General features: G+C 46.0%; 2 protein-coding genes and 1 long non-coding RNA gene across 4 annotated transcripts in view; 1 reads left to right on the top strand and 2 right to left on the bottom strand.

Annotated features, from left to right (window-relative positions):
* SIMC1 (SUMO interacting motifs containing 1) overlaps positions 1 to 21,085 on the bottom strand; it is a 289,791-nt gene that overhangs the window by 143,300 nt on the left and 125,406 nt on the right. The window lies entirely within an intron of this gene.
* CPLX2 (complexin 2) overlaps positions 1 to 21,085 on the bottom strand; it is a 135,304-nt gene that overhangs the window by 101,295 nt on the left and 12,924 nt on the right. The window lies entirely within an intron of this gene.
* Positions 1,295 to 17,919, top strand: LOC307209750. Its single transcript, XR_013835745.1, has 3 exons — positions 1,295 to 1,500; positions 4,509 to 4,565; positions 17,688 to 17,919. It is a non-coding gene; the product is annotated as an uncharacterized lncRNA (long non-coding RNA).

Raw genomic sequence — 21,085 nt, 5'->3', positions numbered from 1 at the left:
TCTTACTGTCAGGAAGTTCTTCCTAATGTTTAGGTGGAATCTTCTTTCTTGTAGTTTGGATCCATTGCTCCGTGTCCGCTTCTCTGGAGCAGCAGAAAACAACCTTTCTCCCTCCTCTATGTGACATCCTTTTATATATTTGAACATGGCTATCATATCACCCCTTAACCTCCTCTTCTCCAGGCTAAACATGCCCAGCTCCCTTAGCCGTTCCTCATAAGGCATCGTTTCCAGGCCTTTGACCATTTTGGTTGCCCTCCTCTGGACACGTTCCAGTTTGTCAGTGTCCTTCTTGAACTGTGGTGCCCAGAACTGGACACAGTACTCCAGGTGAGGTCTGACCAGAGCAGAATACAGTGGCACTATTACTTCCCTTGATCTAGATGCAATACTCCTATTGATGCAGCCCAGAATTGCATTGGCTTTTTTAGCTGCCGCGTCACACTGTTGGCTCATGTCAAGTTTGTGGTCAACCAAGACTCCTAGATCCTTTTCACATGTACTGCTCTCAAGCCAGGTGTCCCCCATCTTGTATTTGTGCCTCTCATTTTTTTTGCCCAAGTGCAATACTTTACATTTTTCCCTGTTAAAATTCATCTTGTTTGTTTTGGCCCAGTTCTCTAATCTGTCAAGGTCATTTTGAAGTGTGATCCTGTCCTCTGGGGTGTTAGCCACCCCTCCCAGTTTGGTGTCATCTGCAAATTTGATCAGGATGCCCTTGAGTCCATCATCCAAGTCGTTGATAAAGATGTTGAATAAGACCGGGCCCAAGACAGAACCCTGTGGTACCCCACTAGTCACTCTTCTACTCTTTACTCTTGTTTATTCTTGAGCTGTTTGTCAACTACTGCTAAATGTGTTACCAGTTGCTGTCTCTCTTCATATGAATCACAGATGTTCTAAGAGACTGAACATCTGCACTCATGATAAATGGCACTCAGTTAAGTCTTCTTCATTAATAGCTGAAAGCCCCAAGATCTCCTTTGCCTTGCTCTGTTGGGAAGGGTGTTACAAAGAACAAGGTGAACGGTGCAGAGAAAGCAATAGCCAAGCAGAGGAAACAGTTCCTTGGATGTTGTTTGGTTGCAGCATGCAATGGTAGGAATGCTGTGATGCTGATTTTTCAGAAGTAGCCCTAGAATCTATATGTGAGTGTTGCCTGCTGTTTCAGTCCTGAGACTGGCAAGAAATCAATATATCTCCTACAGAAACATCATGATGTTTGGGCAAAAACAGTGTGTGCTAGGAACGGTACAGAATAGCACATACAAGGAGGCATGGAGATGGGCTACACTTTACCTTCGAGATAAGAGTTGTGAGATGATGCCAAGGACAAGGATGTGAGATGCCAAAAACAGGGAGTAAGGAGTTGTGTAATGCCAAGAAACAGATGAACAACAAGGTAAAAGCCCTCCAGCCTAAGTTGTGTGCCAGACATTGGCAGCTCTGTTGTCTGCTACCCACGGCTCTTACTGAAACTGATCACTTCAGTGAAGAGTGGTGAGTATGGAAGATGTATGAATGGATGTATGGTTGAGTGCATATTCCTTGTCTTGATGTGTGAATTACTTGTTAATCAATAAAGCAATACTATAGAAAAAATCCAATATTGGTTCTCTGGTGTTTACTTGTACCTTTCTAGAGTATACTCAGTCTCATCTATGTTAAACACCTAAACAGGTTAAAAGAACCTAACTGGTCATTTCAAAGTAGGTTTGAGACATATTATTGAATGGATTAACCTATCAGTTATTTTACAGTACATTCCAATGCAGGTTTTCCATAGCAGGAATTTGTGCTGCATTCAGTGGTCCCCCCCCCAATAGAAGTTGGTTTTGCATGGCAGTTCCCAACGTATATTGAACATGTGGATTTTTAATTGAACCTGCTTCCCTTGACAGTTGCATCCAAATGGCAATCCAGCACATTAAGCATATTGCATTGGAATAGGAATGAGAAGCTGTGCATAGCTATACTGCACTCTTGAGGTGTCTTCCACAATCGTGCTCAAAACACAAGGAAGTGGTAGAGCATCTGATTTCCATGCAGAAGGTTCCAGGTTTGTTCAAGTAAATGCCAGGCAGGTGCCTACAGCACTGGTCTTTAGGTGGCTGCTTAAAACACATTTGTTCAGCCCAGTTTTCCCTAAGGGGTGATCCAATTAAGTTGATGATTAATTTGATTTGCTGGTTTGTTATGCCAATTAGTTTTTATTGATGTGATTTTATTGATGGTTTTATGTCGTTCACAGTCTTCCTTTAATGTTATTTTTAAATAAATAAATTACTAGCATCTCAAGGTAGAGCTGCAAATGTTCCTTTTAAGAAACCCTGGGGAGCTGCTGCCTGTCAGTGTAGGCAATGCTAAGCTCAATGGACCAATGGTCTGGCTCGGTGTAAGGTGGCTTCCTATATTCTTGTGCATCTAAAGGAAACGGGTATGCAAAATAACAGTATGTTATTGCGCTTGCCCCACCTAGCCCTGTTACTTCATTGTCACTGTAGTGAGGCTAATAAATAAGGGAGCCCACACTCTTTCCCAACCATGGAGTTAGAGAGGGGGTTAGATAGTTCCTCCCTCAGTCGTACTGAGCTGTGGGAAAGGTCCATGCCTACTTCTCCAACAACAAGCTGCAGAGGAACACGCAGCTGGTTGTTTCAGTGGTGGTTGGTACAGGTGCTCCAAGGTATGTGTAGTTATCTGGGAGTAGGGCTCACTGAACACTACAGGACTTACTTCTGAGTAGCCATGCATAGGATTGTGTCCAATGGGGGAGAGAGCGCCTTGGTATCAAAACATTTTGGCTCAGCTGTCAAGGGTACTCATATTTCTGGTCCTCTGCTTTTCAGTAATTTCTTAATTTCTACTGGGGCATGCAAAAGAGAAGCGGGTTGTGTCTTATGCAATTTAAGAAGATTTTCTGAGAAAGAACCAGTATTTTTCCATTTTTCTACTAGCGAAGAGGGAGCAATGCTATCTGAATTAAGCATCCCCAAAATGTCACCGGCACTGAGCCGCAGTAAGGCTGATCTTTAGTTGCTTAATTTTAATGATTAAGTGATTAGAAGCAGGAAAATTAATTGACTAAGAAAGCTTTAATTGACTGACAGCCCCACAGCATCATATGGAAGCAGTACCAGAATTTTTATTATGAGGGCAACTGTTGCTTTGTGCCCTTTCCACATCAGCAGTTTATTGAGTTTCATGCATTTTGGGTTGGGAAGTCACACATCAGAGGCTTCACCGAGTTTGTCAGAGCCACAGCAGCCACATGCAGAGGGACCCCTGTAAAGTATAACTCAGTCCTATTCTGTCCCCCTCTGTCAGATATGGGCTGTGATCAGCCGTCTGAAGTGAGCAAGGAGCTGGGAATCTGGAATTGGTAGTTGATAGGGCATGTTGGTAGTCAGGACTAAAGAATGACAGGGAACCAAACAACAAGCCAGGAGACTATGAAGGAAAGCCAGGACTGAAGAACAAACTAGGAAGTAGGGTCAAGGAGGAAGCCAAATGTCAGGGTTGCAGAACAACCAGGAAAACCCTCTTGCTCAAGCAAGGCTCAACAGGAAGCTCTTTTAGGAGTGAACTCCTCTGTTGCTGTGCCTGCACTGCACTAAGCCCCCTGCCCCTCACCAGCTCAGAAACTGGCAGCGATGCTTAGTGGGTGGGAAAGCAGGTGAGCAACCTGTCTTTCAAGTCACTTTTTAAATAATAGAATTTCATTAGTTGAACACCATACAGGTTCTAAAATGATAAAATTACATATGGAGGAATTCAAGATCAAGCTAAGATGATAGCTTGCCAGATGGAATGATCCTCCCTCTGCACACTGTTCTGGGGTAACCCACTTCAAGCCAATTTTGAGGGGTGCAAGAGTGGGGGGGAAGCACTGTTGCGCAAACAAAAGTCATTCTACTAGACTTCCATTGAGGGAACTTGTTAGGTGACCCACAAATCTGAAATACATATTAGAGTAAGCCCAATAACATTAAAGGTTGCTTTCTTCTCTTAAATATTGCTGCTGTAGTATGTAAGAAACATTCCCCACTTATGTATAAACAAATTATTCTGTCTTCTACCCTCTCTAACCCTCACTGTATTAGTTAGTTTTACAATATATACTACATGTCGGAGTTTCAATCCAATCCTCTATAGTTGGAATTCTTGTTTTCTTCCGAATTCGAGCAGCTGTTAATAGATGCACCACAATTTCTGTATCTAGAGGCAGCACTGAGCCTTTTACAAAGCCAAAAAGTACAATTAGAGGGTCTAATGATAACCTATGACCTGTGATTATTTCAATTTTTCACTATCTCTTTCCAAAAGTTCCTTATCTTGGGACAAAACCAAAAGATGTGAGCCATATCTGCATTTGCTGTTTTACATCTCCAACATGTATTATCAGTATCGTTATACATAAGATACATAAGCCTTACAGTTGTCAAATACCATCAAAAAATAAAATATAAACATTCTCTTTCACATTTAAACTAATTGTTTGTTGTCAGATATACTGCTATTTCCAGTTCCAAACTCTTGTTGGAATCTGAAAACGCAGGTCTTTGGTGAGTATTAGTTGTTATATTTATATCTATAAGGATTTTATATTACCTACTCAATAAATTCTTATGATTTTGAATCTTTGAAGTTTCAAAAGTGGTTTTTTGTTAAATGAATTCATATTTTCCTCAATAATATGCTTTGGTTTTGCACAATGTGTCTGCTCCTGTATATCACCTGTGCTGAAAAACTGAGCACAATGCAGATCCATCCATTCACCTGATAGCCCAAGCAGAGGAAAGGCAGTCTTCTTCCAAAGTGTATGTTTGTGGCCATACACAACTGCTCAAACTCCCCCGTCCTCCCCGTCCTCCCCGCTTTCTGACACCACACAAAGGCCCAGAGAGATCCTGCGCAGGTGTGCAAATCTTTAAATAAACATTTGCATATGCCCTGCCTTACACCTGGCACTCACTCCCATAGATGACACATCAATAGTGAGACTTATTTTGGAACAACAAAGCACTCCACTAGGCAGAGAGCCCCAGGAGGGAAGCAACTCCCCTGGTGAGAACCCTCAAGAAGACAGGCGCTTTTCTGATGCAAATTACTGGGCTGTCATCTAAAGCAAGCTCCTCCATTGTGAGGACAGCATGGAGAGATTGTTTGGATATGATCTCATCATTCTTCCTGGACGATGGAAGCAAAAGGATCACACAACAGCAGCAATTTATTGGCAAGTGAAGTGAACGGGAGGCAGTTTTGCTCTCAACAGAATTTGAGAAGTCACAATTGGTCAAGTTGGGGGAATGGAATAACATAGAAACTGCCCCATTTCTACTGATCTTCATATTCTGGATTAACTTCCCTTCGTAATAAGGATCACTCCAGCCTTTTCATATACTTTTCTAAACAAGTGTTTCACAAGGGCTGCAGAAGGCTTAATGGAGGCACAAGCAATCAATTAGCTCCAGTTCCCACCTTCACTTGAGCAAATAGTAGCCCCCTTAGAACCCCACCAGTGCAGCCTCATTCTCCAATCTTGCCTTCCACTGAAGGAAGAGAAAAGCTGAGCCAGCAATCCAGAGCTGTGCTAAGAATCAGCATTGTGCTCCTTAAATTCCCCTTGCTCACTATTTTTCATTAACGTTTTATTGTCTGTTAATAGCACAAACAGAAAACTGCCTTCTGCAAAGCTATAATATTTGAGATCAAGCAATACAATAAGAGGAGACAGACATAAGGGACAAAAAAATTCAATTGCTTCTATTTGTGCTCCCAAATTGGAGTTGCATCAGATATCAATCTGGGGATGGGTGGGAACCCAAGAACAATTGCATTAGCAGAATGGTATAGCAGAGATGAAATCCTGTAATGACCTTAAGCATAGCTCAGAGTGTTTTACAGAAAAGAGTGGGTAGTATTGGCCCATCATGTGTAATTGATGACAAAATTCAATGTTACTTTGGAGCAGAGGTTACAGAAGCAAGAATCTCTCCCTCTAAATCTCTGCTAAAAATGCTATGCTAAGATTCCGACATAGTCTGTGCTCAGAGTTGTGTCTAAAAACGTATTTTGGAACACAAGCATCTCAGCCTACTTTTCAACAGGGACGGCCAACTAGAAGCCTGTGAGGTCATTCCAGCCTGCCTCCCAGGGTGTTTCTGAACACAATTCAGTGTTGGCGCTGACTTTTAAAGCCCTAAACAGCCTCGGCCCAGTATACCTGATGGAGCATCTCCTCCTCCATTGTTCAGCCCGGACACTGAGGTCCTCCCTGAGGGTCTCCTTATGGTTTCCTCACTGTGAGAAGTGAGGTTAAAGGGAAACAGGCAGAGGGTCTTCTCAGCAGTAGTGCCCTCCCTGTGGAACACCCTCCCATTAGATGTCAAGGAACAATCTGAATTTTAGAAGACATCTGAAGGCAGCCCTGTATCAGGAAGTTTTTAATGTTTGATGTTTTAGTGTGTTCTGATATAGGCTTTGAGCTGCCCAGAGTGGCTGGGGAAACCCAGCAAGTTGGATGGGGTATTAATAATAATAATAATAATAATAATAATAATAATAATAATAATAATATTATCATCTGGACTGGGACAGCTCCACCAAATTTTAATCAAAGTATGGTGAAAAGTGAGCCCATACTTTTACACAGAAGGGAAAGAATATTGTTTGAAGGTTGAAGGAAACAGACTATGAAATATGTGTGCTATATGTATATGTATTTATGGGCATTTAATAGTATTCTTGAATGCATCTGTTCCATGAATCTATTATCAGGTGGCATCAACTTTACTACAAAATACAACTTGTCATGGACTGGAGAAGGTAAATTTCTGGGCCCTTATGCTCTATTTGGAGAACAACCCTTAAAAATGAATAAACCAGAAACCGGTTATCCTTGCTCTAGAATAACATATACATTCAACAATATGGTAAAGTTCTTTCTCTGAAAGAGAAACATGTGTGCAAGCCTTTTGCCCATCAGTCACTAGGCATTAATATGCCCTTCCTATTTTGGACAAGACAGAAATGTCATGTCACTGAATTTCCTTACCCACATCCCATTGTCATACAGTATGAGGAAGACAGACACCAGCAAAATCCAAGAACTACTATGGTAGAACGAGATCAGTGCTTCTAGTGGTGATTACCAACAGTTGCTGTATATAAAGCAATAAATAAGCAACTCTTGATGGGATCATTCCTCTGGGAACTGGCCTCCAGGGCAATGAAGTCCAAGGACTAATTACATATTGCATGCAAAGTACTTTCTTTTGTTTTGAAAAGTATCTGCATTTCATCTACTAGGTGGGCTCAACTTCGCAAATTTCTTTTACAAACACTGCAGTTTTCAAAATGCAGCAAATACACAAAAAAGCACAACATGCTTGGGACAAACAAACAGATCTCATGCATTTTGGTAGCATAATGCAGCATGGTCTGGGTGACCTCCAGGACTGTGCAAGCAGATTTTCCCTTCCTCTTCTCTCCTGCAGCCCCGTTTGCCTCCCAAATCTGCTCCAGAGGACCTGCCAAACTTCTAAAGTCATTTGGGGTGTGTGTGGGAGACTGCAGGGGAAAGGAAAGCAAGACTAAGTCCCATTACATGAGTCTGTTTCACTAGCAGATGGGCACAATTGGACCCTAGGGCTTTGATTGCTCATGGACTTATTTTCTTGCTTAAACTGATTTTAAGTAGGCTTTTAAAATATATATAATGAAAGAAATGGATAGTGTCTGTTTATGTGGTAAAACTGGTCAAAGATAGAAGAGCAATGTATTCTACAAAGTGGCAAAGAAATGTTTAACCACCTGCTCACAGTGCTCCTGTTTGCTCAGGCAAACATACCTAGTTCAGCAGAGACAGCTGCTAAAGTGTGCACTGCCCAGGGATGTCAGGGAACTGACATCAGAGCGAAAAGCGGAGGCAGGGCTCCAGAGCGATGCCGGAGAGGGAACCAGTCGGGGGGAAGGAATTCAGTGTGACACCAATAGAGAGGAGATGGAGGAATCGGTGTCAGGGCTCCAAGACCCTTCAACCGAAACCAGCGGAGAGAGCGCTGGCACGCCCTTGCCATCCCCTTACTTGCGCAGACGCGTTCCGCGCAGGGAACATAGGCGGAGACTTGGGGTCAAGCAGCTTTTATGCTGGAAGAGATTCAAGAAACGCCCACTGGCAGATTCTGCAAGTGACTAACAGGTCACGGAGGGCGAGCTCTAACCCTGAACATGTTTGAGCAAACCACCTAATCGAAGTGGAGGCAGTTTACGCACGAGTAACCACACAATACCATTACAGCAATCTGCCAGTCGCTTGCTGTTACTCGTGAGTAAGCAGTGGAAACATGAGCCAGACAGGAGGCGCCGGGGCAGCGGAGGCAGCTGCGGGGGCGCAGGACCTGGTGAAGAGGAACCAGGAGCTGGAACGGCATGTAGCACTGCTGATGGCGCGGCTGGACGAGAGGCGCACCCAGGACGCGCAGGTGAGACCCACCCCAGTGGCAAAGAAGGTGCCCGGACTGGTACACAAGTTTGGGGGAAAACCCCAAGAATATAATGGATTCCGGACAGAAATAGAGTACGCACTGCAGCTGCAGCATGATGATTTTGCTGACGAGGCGGCGCAAGTGGCTTACATCGTGGGGCATCTTGAGGGCAGCGCGAGGGAATGGGTTAGACCCCTAATGGCTGCGCATAACCCCGCCATGAAGGACGTCCGGAAGTTTTTTCAGGCGATGGACGCTATGTATTCCAGCCAATTGGGGGAGAGTGTGACCCAACGGGAGCTGATGAGATGTAAGCAGGGGGACCTTTCCGTTAGAGACTATTGGTCCCGCTTTGCGATGCTAATACACAGGCTCGAATGGGATATGGACAGCCCGCCCATACGAATGCTGTTTGAGGAGGGGTTGTCCCCAGCCGTTAAAGATGAGCTCTCCCGCGCGCCCCGCCCAGAGACTATGGATCAGCTGACAAAATCTGCGCTGGCGATAGGCTCTCGCCAGGAAGCGCACGCTTTGGAAAGGCGGGAAGGGAGAGGGGAGCGTTGCCCTGACTACCGCATTCCTGAGATGCCAAGGCAGCCTTCCAATGATGTGGTGCCAATGGAAATTGATGGGGCGCGCGCACGCGAGGTGCCGAGCGCCCAACAAATAGTCAAAAGGGAAGCAAAGGCTGGGAGAAACTCCAAGAAATGTTTCCTCTGCCAACGGCCAGGACACTTTGCCAGGGTCTGCCCACAAAGAAAGGCTTGGCAAGGGATGGTGGGGGCCGCTGGAAATGAGGGGGAGGGGGCAGAAGACAAGGTGCAGGAAAACGCCAGCGCTTGACTGCCCACAGAGGGGCGCAGCAGCCAAGCGAGCAACTAATTGAAGTGCCCCAACCGGACCCACCCAAGGTTTCTATAGCGATAGAGGTGACGCTAGAACTCCCAAATGGGCACCCAGTCAAGGTGAAGGCAATGTTGGACTCAGGGAGCTCCTGTAATTTTTTTAGTAAGGAGTTTGCGCTGGAGCACCAGATCCACTTGCTGCCACTGGATTTCCCACTCCAAGTCACCACGATAGATGGCAGAGAGTTGCTAGGGGGAGAGGTGACACATCAAACCCCGCCAATGAGAATGAGTGTGTCCAGGCACACAGAAACCATAGCCTTTCATGTGGCCACACTGGCGGGACCCCCAATAATACTGGGGATGAGCTGGCTAGTGCTACATGATCCAGTGGTGGCGTGGCACCAACGCACGGTCACCTTCGGGTCAGCCCACTGTTTGGAACACTGTCTAGGAGGGGAGAAGCCCAGGGTGAGGTTGGCCAGAGCAGCAGCAACCACGCTGGAGCAGAAAGGGAAGGTGCCGCCACAGTACGCAGACTTACAAGAGGTCTTCAGCGAGAGGGAAGCGGACAGGCTGCCGCCACATAGGCCCTTCGACTGCCAAATCAACCTTCTCCCTGGAGCACAGCTGCCGGTGGGTAAGCTGTATGCCATGTCCGACAGAGAGATGCAGGAGTTGTGAGACTTTATAGACAAGAACTTGAAAAGGGGGTTTATAAGAGAATCTAAGGCAGTGGGGGGCAGCCCTGTGTTTTTTGTGGATAAAAAAAACACGGATCAGCTGAGGCTCATCGTGGACTTTCGAAGATTAAACCTGGTATCAGAACCCATGACCTTCCCAATGCCCAGAATTGATGATATTCTGACCAGGGTAAGGAAGGGTAAGATTTTTACCAAGCTGGACCTTAGGGGGGCCTACAATCTGATTCGAATGAGAGAGGGGGACGAATGGAAAACCACCATGTTCACCCCCCTGGGGGCCTTTGAATATTTAGTTATGCCATTTGGATTACAGTCAGGCTCTGCCTGTTTTCAAAGCTTCATGCACCATGTGCTGGGTCCCCTGCTGTACAAGAACTGCGTAGCATTTCTGGACGACATCCTGATCTATTCGGACAATGAAAAACAGCATGTCCAGGACGTCAGGGAAGTGCTGAAAAGGCTACGAGAGCACCAACTGTGGGTCAAGCTGGAAAAATGCCAGTTTCACGCCAAGGAAGTGGAATTTCTGGGATACAGGTTGTCAGAGGCCTAGCCATGGACCCCGGCAAGGTGCAGGCAGTGCTGGAATGGAAGGCTCCCAAAACCCGGAAGGATGTGCAGAGGTTCCTTGGGTTCAGCAACTTCTACCGGAAGTTCATCAAGAACTTCGCCCACTTAACCGCACCCATCACGGATTGTCTCAGTAGCAAAAAGAAGTTCGTCTGGACGGAAGGGGCCCAACGTGCCTTCGAGGGGCTAAAGCAGGCGTTCGCCTCAGAGGAACAGCTCCTGCACGTGGATCTGCAGAAACCGATGAGGCTAGAGACCGACGCGTCGGACAGAGATAGGAGCAGTGTTGCTCCAGCCGGGACTGGCCCAAGACACATGGAGGCCGTGCGCCTTCTACTCAAGGAAGCTGAACGAATCGGAACAGAACTACACGGTGTACGATCGTGAACTGTTAGCTATTTATGCCGCGTTTCGCCAGTGGAGACATCTCCTGATAGGGGCTCAGCACAAGATCCAGGTTTGCACTGACCACAAGAACTTGGAATACTGGAGGACAGCGCGAGTGCTCAACCAGCGACAGATTCGGTGGGCACAGGAGTTCTCCAAGTTCTTCTTTGAGATCAAGTACGTGCCAGGGCAAGAGAACGTGAGAGCAGACGCGCTTTCACGGAAACCAGAGTACACGGAAGGAGGAAGACCACCGGACGCTCGACATGTGTTCCCTGAGGAACGATGGGTTTGTGGGGGGGCGTTGGTTGGGAAACGAGAACTAACCGAGTTGATTCGCCAGGATGAATTTGCCCAAACCAGAATCAGGGAACTAAGGGAAAATGGGAGAGACCGGGGGGACTTCGAGGTAAGGGAAGGGTTACTGTATTACAAGGGAGCAATGTATGTGCCCGGGGGGGCCTTACGGGAAAGGGTGCTCCGACAACTTCACGACAACCCTACAGCGGGACACTTTGGGCAACACAAGACCATGTTACTGGTCACTAGGGAGTTTTGGTGGCCGAAGGTGAGGGAAGATGTACGAGAGTATGTACGAGGGTGTGACCGCTGCCAAAGAGCCAAGGGGGAGCGGGCAGCCCCGGCAGGGTTACTAGAACCCTTGCCCACGCCGGGGAGACCCTGGGAGGTAGTATCAATAGATTTCATGACAGATTTGCCTAAATCCAGAGGTAAGACAGCAGTCATGGTAGTAGTAGATCTGCTAACCAAGATGTGCCATTTTATATCATGCTCTCATGCGGTGACAGCCGAGGAAACCGCACAACTGTTTGTTACTCACATCTTCAGGTTGCATGGAGCTCCTTCAAGGGTTATCTCTGATCGAGGGAAACAATTTACCTCGAGGTTCTGGAGGAAGCTTATGAGCTTATTGCAGGTGGAGGTGGGATTCTCGACGGCGAGGCACCCGGAAACTAACGGGCAGGCAGAGAGGGCAAACAGCATATTGCAGCAATATCTCCGCTGTTACGTCAACGAGAGGCAGAACGACTGGGTAGATAAGCTAGCACTGGCCGAGTTTGCGTATAACAATGCGGAGCATGTGTCCACGGGGATGAGCCCATTCTTGGCTAATTATGGGTGTCACCCCAGGGCCTTTCCCGGGAGGGGGGAGGAAGAGTGGAGCGTGCCCGCCGCAGAGCAGTTCGTGGAAGAAATGGAAGCACTGCACCAGCAGCTTAAGATGAATCTGGAAAGGGCCAAGGAAGAGTACAAGAGGCAAGCGGATAAACGTCGCCGGGAAGGGGAGACCATTAGGGTGGGGGACCGGGTGTGGTTATCCACTCAAGGATTGCCCTTCAAGGGTGGGTGTAAGAAACTCCGGCCGAAGCGGCTGGGGCCTTTCGAGGTGATACACCAAGTCAACCCGGTGGCATTCAGGCTCAAGTTGCCAGACAACATGAAAATCCACCCGGTATTTCATAGGTCACTGCTCTCGCCATACCGAGGGGAGCGGAGAGTCCGGGAGGTAGGAGGAGAAGGGCTCAAACACCCACCAGTAGAAGAGAAGGAACACCACCAGCAGATAATGGAGATCCTGGATTCGCGGTGGCGGGGGCGGCAGGTGGAATATCTAGTAGCGTGGGAGGGGGAGCCCGAGTCAGAAAACACGTGGGTTCCAGAAAGGGAAATAGATGGTGGGTATCTAGTGGAAGAGTTCCACAACAGGTATCCGAGGAAGCCCAAACCTCTGGAGAGATTCTGGGAGGAGCAATTTGCCACCACCGATGATGATGAGGAGGATTTTGTGGGTTTTCCAGAGTCGCCAGAGGAAGGAGGGGAGTCGTCAGGAGAGGAGGAATCAGATTGGGAAGCCCCTCCCGTCAGAAACCGGGGCGGGTGGGAAGCGGGGTTTGAGTCCTCGGACGATGACGACAGCTCCTTTCGAGGGTTCCCTGCATCGTCGGCTGAAGGTGGGGACAAGGTCACGTCACCGGGTCAGGCCGGGGGTGGAGGGGGTCCTGGGGGGGAGGTGGATGTCAGGGAACTGACATCAGAGTGAAAAGCAGAGGCAGGGCTCCAGAGCGATGCCGGAGAGGGAACCAGTCGGGGGGAAGGAATTCAGTGTGACACCAATAGAGAGGAGATGGAGGAATCGGTGTCAGGGCTCCAAGACCCTTCAACCGAAACCAGCGGAGAGAGCGCTGGCACGCCCTTGCCATCCCCTTACTTGCGCAGACGCGTTCCGCGCAGGGAACATAGGCGGAGACTTGGGGTCAAGCAGCTTTTATGCTGGAAGAGATTCAAGAAACGCCCACTGGCAGATTCTGCAAGTGACTAACAGGTCACGGAGGGCGAGCTCTAACCCTGAACATGTTTGAGCAAACCACCTAATCGAAGTGGAGGCAGTTTACGCACGAGTAACCACACAATACCATTACAAGAGCAAAACAATCCATTCTACAAAATCCATGAGAAGAGAATTTTAGGCAGGAAGAGTGTAGCTGCACAAGCGCAGGTTAATAAGCAGTTGACTGTATTCCTAGCAAAGTACCCTTTCAGCTTCTTAACACCACTGCTCTTAAGTGGCTAGTCTTGAGAACGAAGTTGCCACTGCAGGTTGTGGCAGTGCACTTCATGCTATGGTTGTCTAAAAGAAGAAGAAGAAGATGTGTGTGTGTGTGTGTGTGAAGATTTGAAAGACTCCTGAATCTCAAGATGAAGTGAGGTGTCTCAGAGGGATTTGGGATGTGTCCAAGGCAAAATGGGATCTGTACAAGATGTTATGAGCTGAAACAATGACCCTTTGAAGCCCTTCTTAGTGTCTTGGCAATCCAGGCATCATAAAATGCTGCAGACAAGGGCCCACTAAAAGCAGAAGTCTCTAAACTTACCATAAAAGGAATAATGATAGGGTGGAGTGATGGGGTAAGGTAGAACAAGCACCAGAGTTGGGAGACAGTGGAGGGAAAGTTATGACTGGTTTGTCAGAGGCAAAATGTTTAATCAGGGGGAATATGCACAAGTCAAAACAAACTCAGAAGAGTGTATAGAGGATGCCTAAGTCACTTATGGGGACGCGGGGGACGCTGTGGGTTAAACTACAGAGCCTAGGGCTTGCAGATCAGAAGGTTGGCAGTTCGAATCCCTGCAACGGGGTGAGCTCCCGTCGCTCAGTCCCAGCTCCTGCCAGCCTAGCAGTTCAAAAGCATGTCAAAGTGCAAGTAGATAAATAGCTACTGCTCCGGCAGGAAGGTAAATGGTGTTTCCGTGTGCTGCTCTGGTTCACCAGAAGCGGCTTTGTCATGCTGGCCACATGACCCAGAAGCTGTACGCCAGATCCCTCGGCCAGTAAAGCGAGATGAGCGCCGCAACCCCAGAGTCATCCGTGACTGGACCTAATGGTCAGGGGTCCCTTTACCTTTAAGTCACTTATACTTTCTCTTTCACCTCTTTGGGATAAAGTGTGAATTGGGTCTCAGTTTGCAAAACTGGCTGTAACTTCTTGACTTGGGGGTGTGTATTCTACAAATGAGCGCAAGGATTTCCACTTGAACAATATGAATCCCCCCTCCCACCTGTATCCTCCCTGCTTTTGCTCTAAAGGATTGGGGGGACCCCAGGACAGATTTAGGGGGCTTGCAGGGGTAGGAGAGGGAGAGACCATCCCCTTATGCAAGCAGAAATCCTTGCACTGATGGAATGATTGCCTTAGCACTACACTGGATTCCCACCCTTGTAGCCACATCCACATGATACATTTAAAGCACATATTTATACCACATGGCTTCTCACAAAGAATCCTGGGAATTGCAGTTTACCCACCACAGAACTACAATTCCCAGCACTCTTAACAAACTACAGTTCCCAGGATTCTTTGGGGGAAGCTTTTAGTGTTGATGTGACTGAAGGCACAGAATATTCTCAATTGCTATTAATAATAAGAGTAATTTACTGTCTGGTAAATTGTTAACAGGCCCGTGTGGCATGGACAAAGCACTTTTTTTAAAAAAAGAGCAGCAGCAGATGGCAGCATCCTGAGCTGGCTTTCAACGCCAGGATCGTAGTATTGATGCACATATTCCCAAAGTGCCATTCACATCCAGCCACTGGTTTGTAAACTGTTGCTTTTGACAGAATCTTGACATTGTTTTGTCTGATTCTTGCTCAGGAAAGGGAAGCTGGGGAAGGAGGATGTTCACCAGTTGCCACGAAAGCAGGTGGACAGAGGCCACGCACTCAAGACTGGAAGGCTTGGCAAAAGTGCTAGCTTGATTCCAGATTAGAGCATTGATCAAGATTCTTCCAGCAGCTATGTTTCAGTCTTAGCAGGTGATTCATCAGAGGCACACTAAGAGAAGCAGAGTAAGGGAAGCAGCGGCAGCAACATAATTGACAACATAATTGACTCTAATAGAGATTTTCTGGAGTGACATCACAGCTTGAGCCTGGCCTGAGGTATGTTTGGAGAAGGCACCGTTCCTGTCAGATGCCTGTGGAGCCCCTTAGTCATAGCTGCCTGTCCTTGGATGCTTTGGAAGGTCTGTGGCAGCTGTGAGGCACATGGGCCATTTTTCTTGGGCAAACACCTTCTTCCAGCTGCTACTACTGGCATTAAACGCTGGAAATCGCACTCGCTAGTACGGAATTGGAGCAAATGTCAGTCCATGGAAAACTTGATTGATGTTTGTTCCAATTCAGCAGCAAAGAGTGGGTTTCCCTGGGGGGAAGCAGCAGGCCAAGCGGAAGTGGGGCTGAGCCCTCTGTCGCAGCTTTAGACACCCACCTCCCCAAATCCCTGAGAGGTAAAACAACACCTGCATGCCTTGTATGAGGCTGCCTACTGCACTATTTGAATTACTGGGCATAATATGCAAAGAGTAAAAAAAGAGAGCACATTCTTTGAGACAGCAGAATGTGCTTGCTGCTTACAAGATGCGGAAATCAAGGCAAACACCTTCATTTTCAGTGCCTGTGCTTTATGGTGCATGGGTGAATCTGCAAGCACCTTAACTTGTTTTGATCCTAGATTAAATGTAAATGCATATAATCCTAAACCACGGAGTACAAAACAAGAGAATGAAATGTAACAATATGTCTAAAGCAGCCAAATAGAAGACATTATATGTGAACAATGCTGCAAAGCCACAAACCCACACTCACAGGAAGATCTGCACTACATACGTTGATACCTGTGAAGATCCTGTGCTGTGTGCTACCCTACTTTCTTTGGGCAAACCTTCCCAGTTATCATCAGTCCTGTCCACAGTTATGTGGGGAGTAGGCAACTGTAAAAACCATGGGGTTTGCCAGAAACTGAAAACCTCATGCAGTTCAGAGGCATCCTGATGTGCGCTCAGTAGTCAGTCCTACTGTGTTTCATGACACATTCCCTACTAAGTGTGCATAGGATTGCAGCCTAAGGATGGCAGTGTTTCCTCATACTCTTAAAAACCCATGCATCTGGATCACAATCCCTTGTGTGCACTGATCTGAAGTGACTAGATAGGATGGCTCCCCATTGGAAGCTGTTAAGGAGAGGCTGGATGGCCACCTATCACAAATGCTACAGCAGTGGGCTTTGCGCATTGGCAGGGGTTGGACTGGATGACCTTTGGAGTTCCTTCCCAACTCTTATGATACTATGAATGGTGGAACTCTGGCAGGGCGGGGCAGCCCATGTTCATACTGTAGTTTCCATGCCTGCAAATAATTTCCAGATTGGAACAAACGAACCTCAAAAAATGTTTGGGTGCAAACTTTTCCTCCCATATTCCCCTTTTTAATGCTCAAAGAAGAACTTTAGTGAGGAATCAAAGCCCAATGGCAGAACTGGGTTATGGGTTCAACCTTGGTGTCGGCAGGGACAGGCAATGGAAAAGCCCTTCTCCACCTGCAATGCTGGACAGAACCTGCCAGGCAGAGTAGACGATGCTGAGCCAAATGGATAAAAAGTCTTACTTGTATACAGTAGCTTCCCATGTCATTATTATTTTTTAAACTGCTTTACTAAATGTGCAGAAAACTCATAAATATACATATAAATAAGATGGCAAGGATCCTACAAGGTCACTCAGTGGGCAGCCCCCTTGAACATTAAGACGGGATTAATTATATCCAATGTGTGTGTGTGTTTAAAAAAATGTCTGTGATCTATTATTAAAAACTTCAACTGGTAGGAAATCCACAGCCTCTGTTGCTAAGTTGGTTCTCTGATGAATTGCTCATGTGGTGGGAACATTATAATGGCTGCAGTTCTAAAAGGTTTCAATCTTGCTGTTCTAATTCTCTAGTTTGCTTTTTTTAAAAAAAACAGGAAGAAGAAAAAGAAGTGGTGTAAAGTAACAATAACCTCTGAAAGATCACTTAGTGAAATGGTGCTTTTAAAGACCTTGAGGGCAAGGCCCAGCTAGTGATGGAGGCTGTTGGGAAACACAGCAGAAGAGGAATTGTATTGGGCTGTTTTTGCAGTATAATCTCAGGGCAAGCTGTGCAGGTGTGGCAGATTAGGCGTGGGGTTGGATCCTGGTGCCACTTCCAAAAGGCTGCTGCTGGTGGTGCCAAAGGCAGCTGAGATCAGAATCAAGCTCACTGCCTTCATGTTTAAATATTAAACCAGCAAAGCACAGTCATTTGTCTCTGTACTTTAATTTTTAAACTTAGTGAATTTTGTGTTGATGCACAACTGACAGGTGCTGAGTAGCTGCAGAATTCAGCCCCCCGATGCAGCAACAGCCTGGGAGTGTCATATTTGAGGGAATAAAGATGGGGTAAGTCTATTCAGTAGATTAAAAACAAATGAGTCCCTCTTCTAATAGTAGGAGCACTTCCAGGCCGCTTCTTTTCTCAGGTAGGGTTCAATCAAATATTGGCAAATTCAGGTCGTGCAATTACAGCTGATGGTGAGGTCTTGCACAACAAATCTTCTCCCCAAAAACTGACTTTTTGTGATAAGGAAAGTGATGGGAAATGCAATAGAAAGTGTGGTAATAATACTTGGTTGTTGGCAACTGTCACCAAACCTCCACACAAACAAATCAGAATGAATGCTCAATAAACAGGTTATTTGGAAGCATCCTAAGATGGCCTTAAGGTGCTGTAGTAATTTAAATTTCTTTGACTTCTCCAAAAGCTGCTCACAGGCAAAGAATGAAAAAAAAGGAGGGTGCCAGTTTTCTGCACTAAGTTGGGAAAACTTTGGTCCTTCCAGTGTTGTTGGACTGCAACTCCTGTAATTCCTTTCTATTGATTGTAATGGCTGTACTGATGGGAGTTGTAGTTCAACACGTCTAGAGGATCAGAGGCTTCCCCATTCCCAGTCTATTGCCTGTACTACATGCGTGCTCTCTTTTCAACCAACCACTCCTACTTGGGTTTTCACTTCAGCATTCCTCTGGAGGTCTGAACAATGCTAACTAAGCAATCTTCTGCCCATAGGCTCCCCCCCCAAAGAACAGAAATTTCATTCTAAGAAACCCTTAGCACTCTATAGGTCTCTCAGCGTGATCAAGCTCCTTATCATTTTAGGCAAATAAATCAGCAGCTACTTTGCCAGTGTCCAATTGAAACGATTCCTAAAATACATGGAGATGTATTTGTAACATATCCATCCCTCTCACCCATGCTTCATGCTACTTCTCCTTTGCCCGTCATGTCTAAATTTACAATGTAAGCTCCTCAGGGCAGAGATCTGTCAATTGCGCTTCTGCTGCTCTGTCAAGGGCTGCCATGCACATTCATTACATAAATAAATAACAACGGTTGCTTCTCATTTGTAGAATACCGTCCGCTTGTCTTCCCTTGAGGCTATGCTTTTTTATTGTGGAGCAAATATGTGTTCCCAGAACTCAAAACAATATTTTGTCACTGGGAAAAATGAGTTTCTTCTTCACACAGATAGCATACATCCATTTCCCTTAGAGCTGCTATACAGCATGTGGTTGTGAAACTGTCACAGCCCCCTAATGAATATGGCTTTCAACTTGACTAGTGAGAAGCTCCACAACTATCCCCGTTATGACCATATTTTTGATCCTCTATTTTTTTAAAAAAGTATCTGACAGTTATGTGTTTTCTTGTATTACAGCTCCAGCAGGTGAGTGTATGTCTAATCTTTCTTCTTTTTAAAGATACTGATGGTCAGCAATGGGATCCTCATCACACAGTGACTCTCCAAAAGATCACAGGCTTGTTCGAACCAGAGAAACTATACTTAGGCATTGGGGACATGATGGAAAATTGGTTCCTCTTTAGTTAGAAGCAGTACAGTAGAGCAGAGATGGGCCAAGACAAAGTGCCACCATTCAGAAAGAAACTCAACAAATAAGATAAGCACAGCAGAGGTATCTGAGGGTGAAGGTCTTGCTCGTGGTCCCTATCAGTAGAAGGTAGCATGAAGAACAACGACTTGAGACAAGTTTGGGGCTTTTACAAAGTTTTCACACTCTGGTTTAAACTGCTGTCTGCAACATGTTAAGAGCTTTGTTGTGGTTTAAAAATGTAATTATATTATTGTGATCTGCCCTAGGCTCCTTTCAGGGAGGAAGGGAAAGCTATACATTTGAAATAATAAATAATAGCTATGGAAAGCTGTACCCCCCCCCCCCCCCGCAATCTGTCTACTGTCACTTTAAAGCTGTCCTCAAGCTGTTGATGGCCACTATATCTTTTGGCTATGTGAGGTGAGAAGAAGCGCTTCCTAGGAATTTTCAAAGGATAAAACTAATATAAATGAATTTGCTAAATTAAATTTGAAGTGGAATACAAGAAAGGAGGGCGGGTGGAAGTCAAGAAAATAAGGTTATGAAGGATATGAAGTTGAAAAGAGTCTTTTCTTTTTTCTTCTTCTTTTTTATGTTAGGTGTTTGTACTTTTGTATTTTTGTATCTTTGTGGTTTATTATCTTTCTTGTGTTTTTCCTATTTATTGTTTATAACTTTTTATTGTAAAAATTGAATAAAATATTATTAAAAAAAAAAAGAGAAGAAGCACTTCCTTATTACTTTAGCAATTTAAAGCACAATCCTAAGACATAAAGAGTGGGACACTGGTGGCGCTGTGGTCCAAACCACAGAGCCTAGGGCTTGCCGATCAGAAGGTCGGCAGTTCGAATCCCCGTGACGGGGTGAGCTCCCGTTGCTTGGTCCCTGCTCCTGCCAACCTAGCAGTTTGAAAGCACGTCAAAGTGCAAGTAGATAAATAGGCACTGCTCCGGTGGGAAGGTAAACGGCGTTTCTGTGTGCTGCTCTGGTTCGCCAGAAGCAGCTTAGTCATGCTGGACACATGACCCAGAAGCTGTATGCCAGCTCCCTCGGCCAGTAAAGCGAGATGAGCACCGCAACCCCAGAGTTGTCCGCAACTGGACCTAATGGTCAGGGGTCCTTTTACCTTTAAGACCTAAAGAGTTCCGTGGAGCTGACTCCCACTGAGTGTGAATAAGCTTGAAGCTTGAGACCGCAATTCTATGCAAACATACCTATGCGCAGGCCTCATCAAATACAGTGCAACTGATGTCTAAGGACTGTGCTATAAGAGCCACTGCACAACGTGCAGTGCACACACACGCACACGCACACACACACATTGCTTAGTGTGTGTAGTGTAATGTGGAAGCTGTAAACTAATCAAGATCCCATCTCTTCTGTGCAAAGAAAAATGGCAAGTTGCACTGAGCAGGGGTTGTGGTGGTGTCTTGCTTCAGTTGTCACTGTTATCTCATCAGAAGTGACTCAGAGTTCCTTTCCCTTTTCTTTCTCTCCACTTCAGAAAGCTTAAACAATTTTGCTGTCAAAAATAAATAAATATCTCTGCCTTTTAAGGCTGTACAGGGATGTAAAATAGCAGAACTGTACATTGTACACCCTACCATATTGTATTACGAGGGCCTTGTGGGAGTATTGTGCAGGAGCAACAATGCACTTGGGGCATATAGAGATACCACAATAACAGAACGTGCATTATGAGATGCATGTATTATCTCCAGCTCTGACAAACGTCTTAGGATCAATACAATAAAATGAGTTGTTTCAGTCAGGTTTTGTTTTTTAATGTGGAATTGAATTTGGAGCTGTCTTCTGAAAGAAAGGTGGTC

Source organism: Podarcis cretensis (genome assembly GCF_951804945.1).
Source record: "Podarcis cretensis genome assembly, chromosome: 2".
Classification (NCBI taxonomy): Eukaryota; Metazoa; Chordata; class Lepidosauria; order Squamata; family Lacertidae; genus Podarcis; species Podarcis cretensis.
Note: the sequence above shows the minus strand (reverse complement) of the source record. Positions and strands in the feature narration are given on the sequence as shown.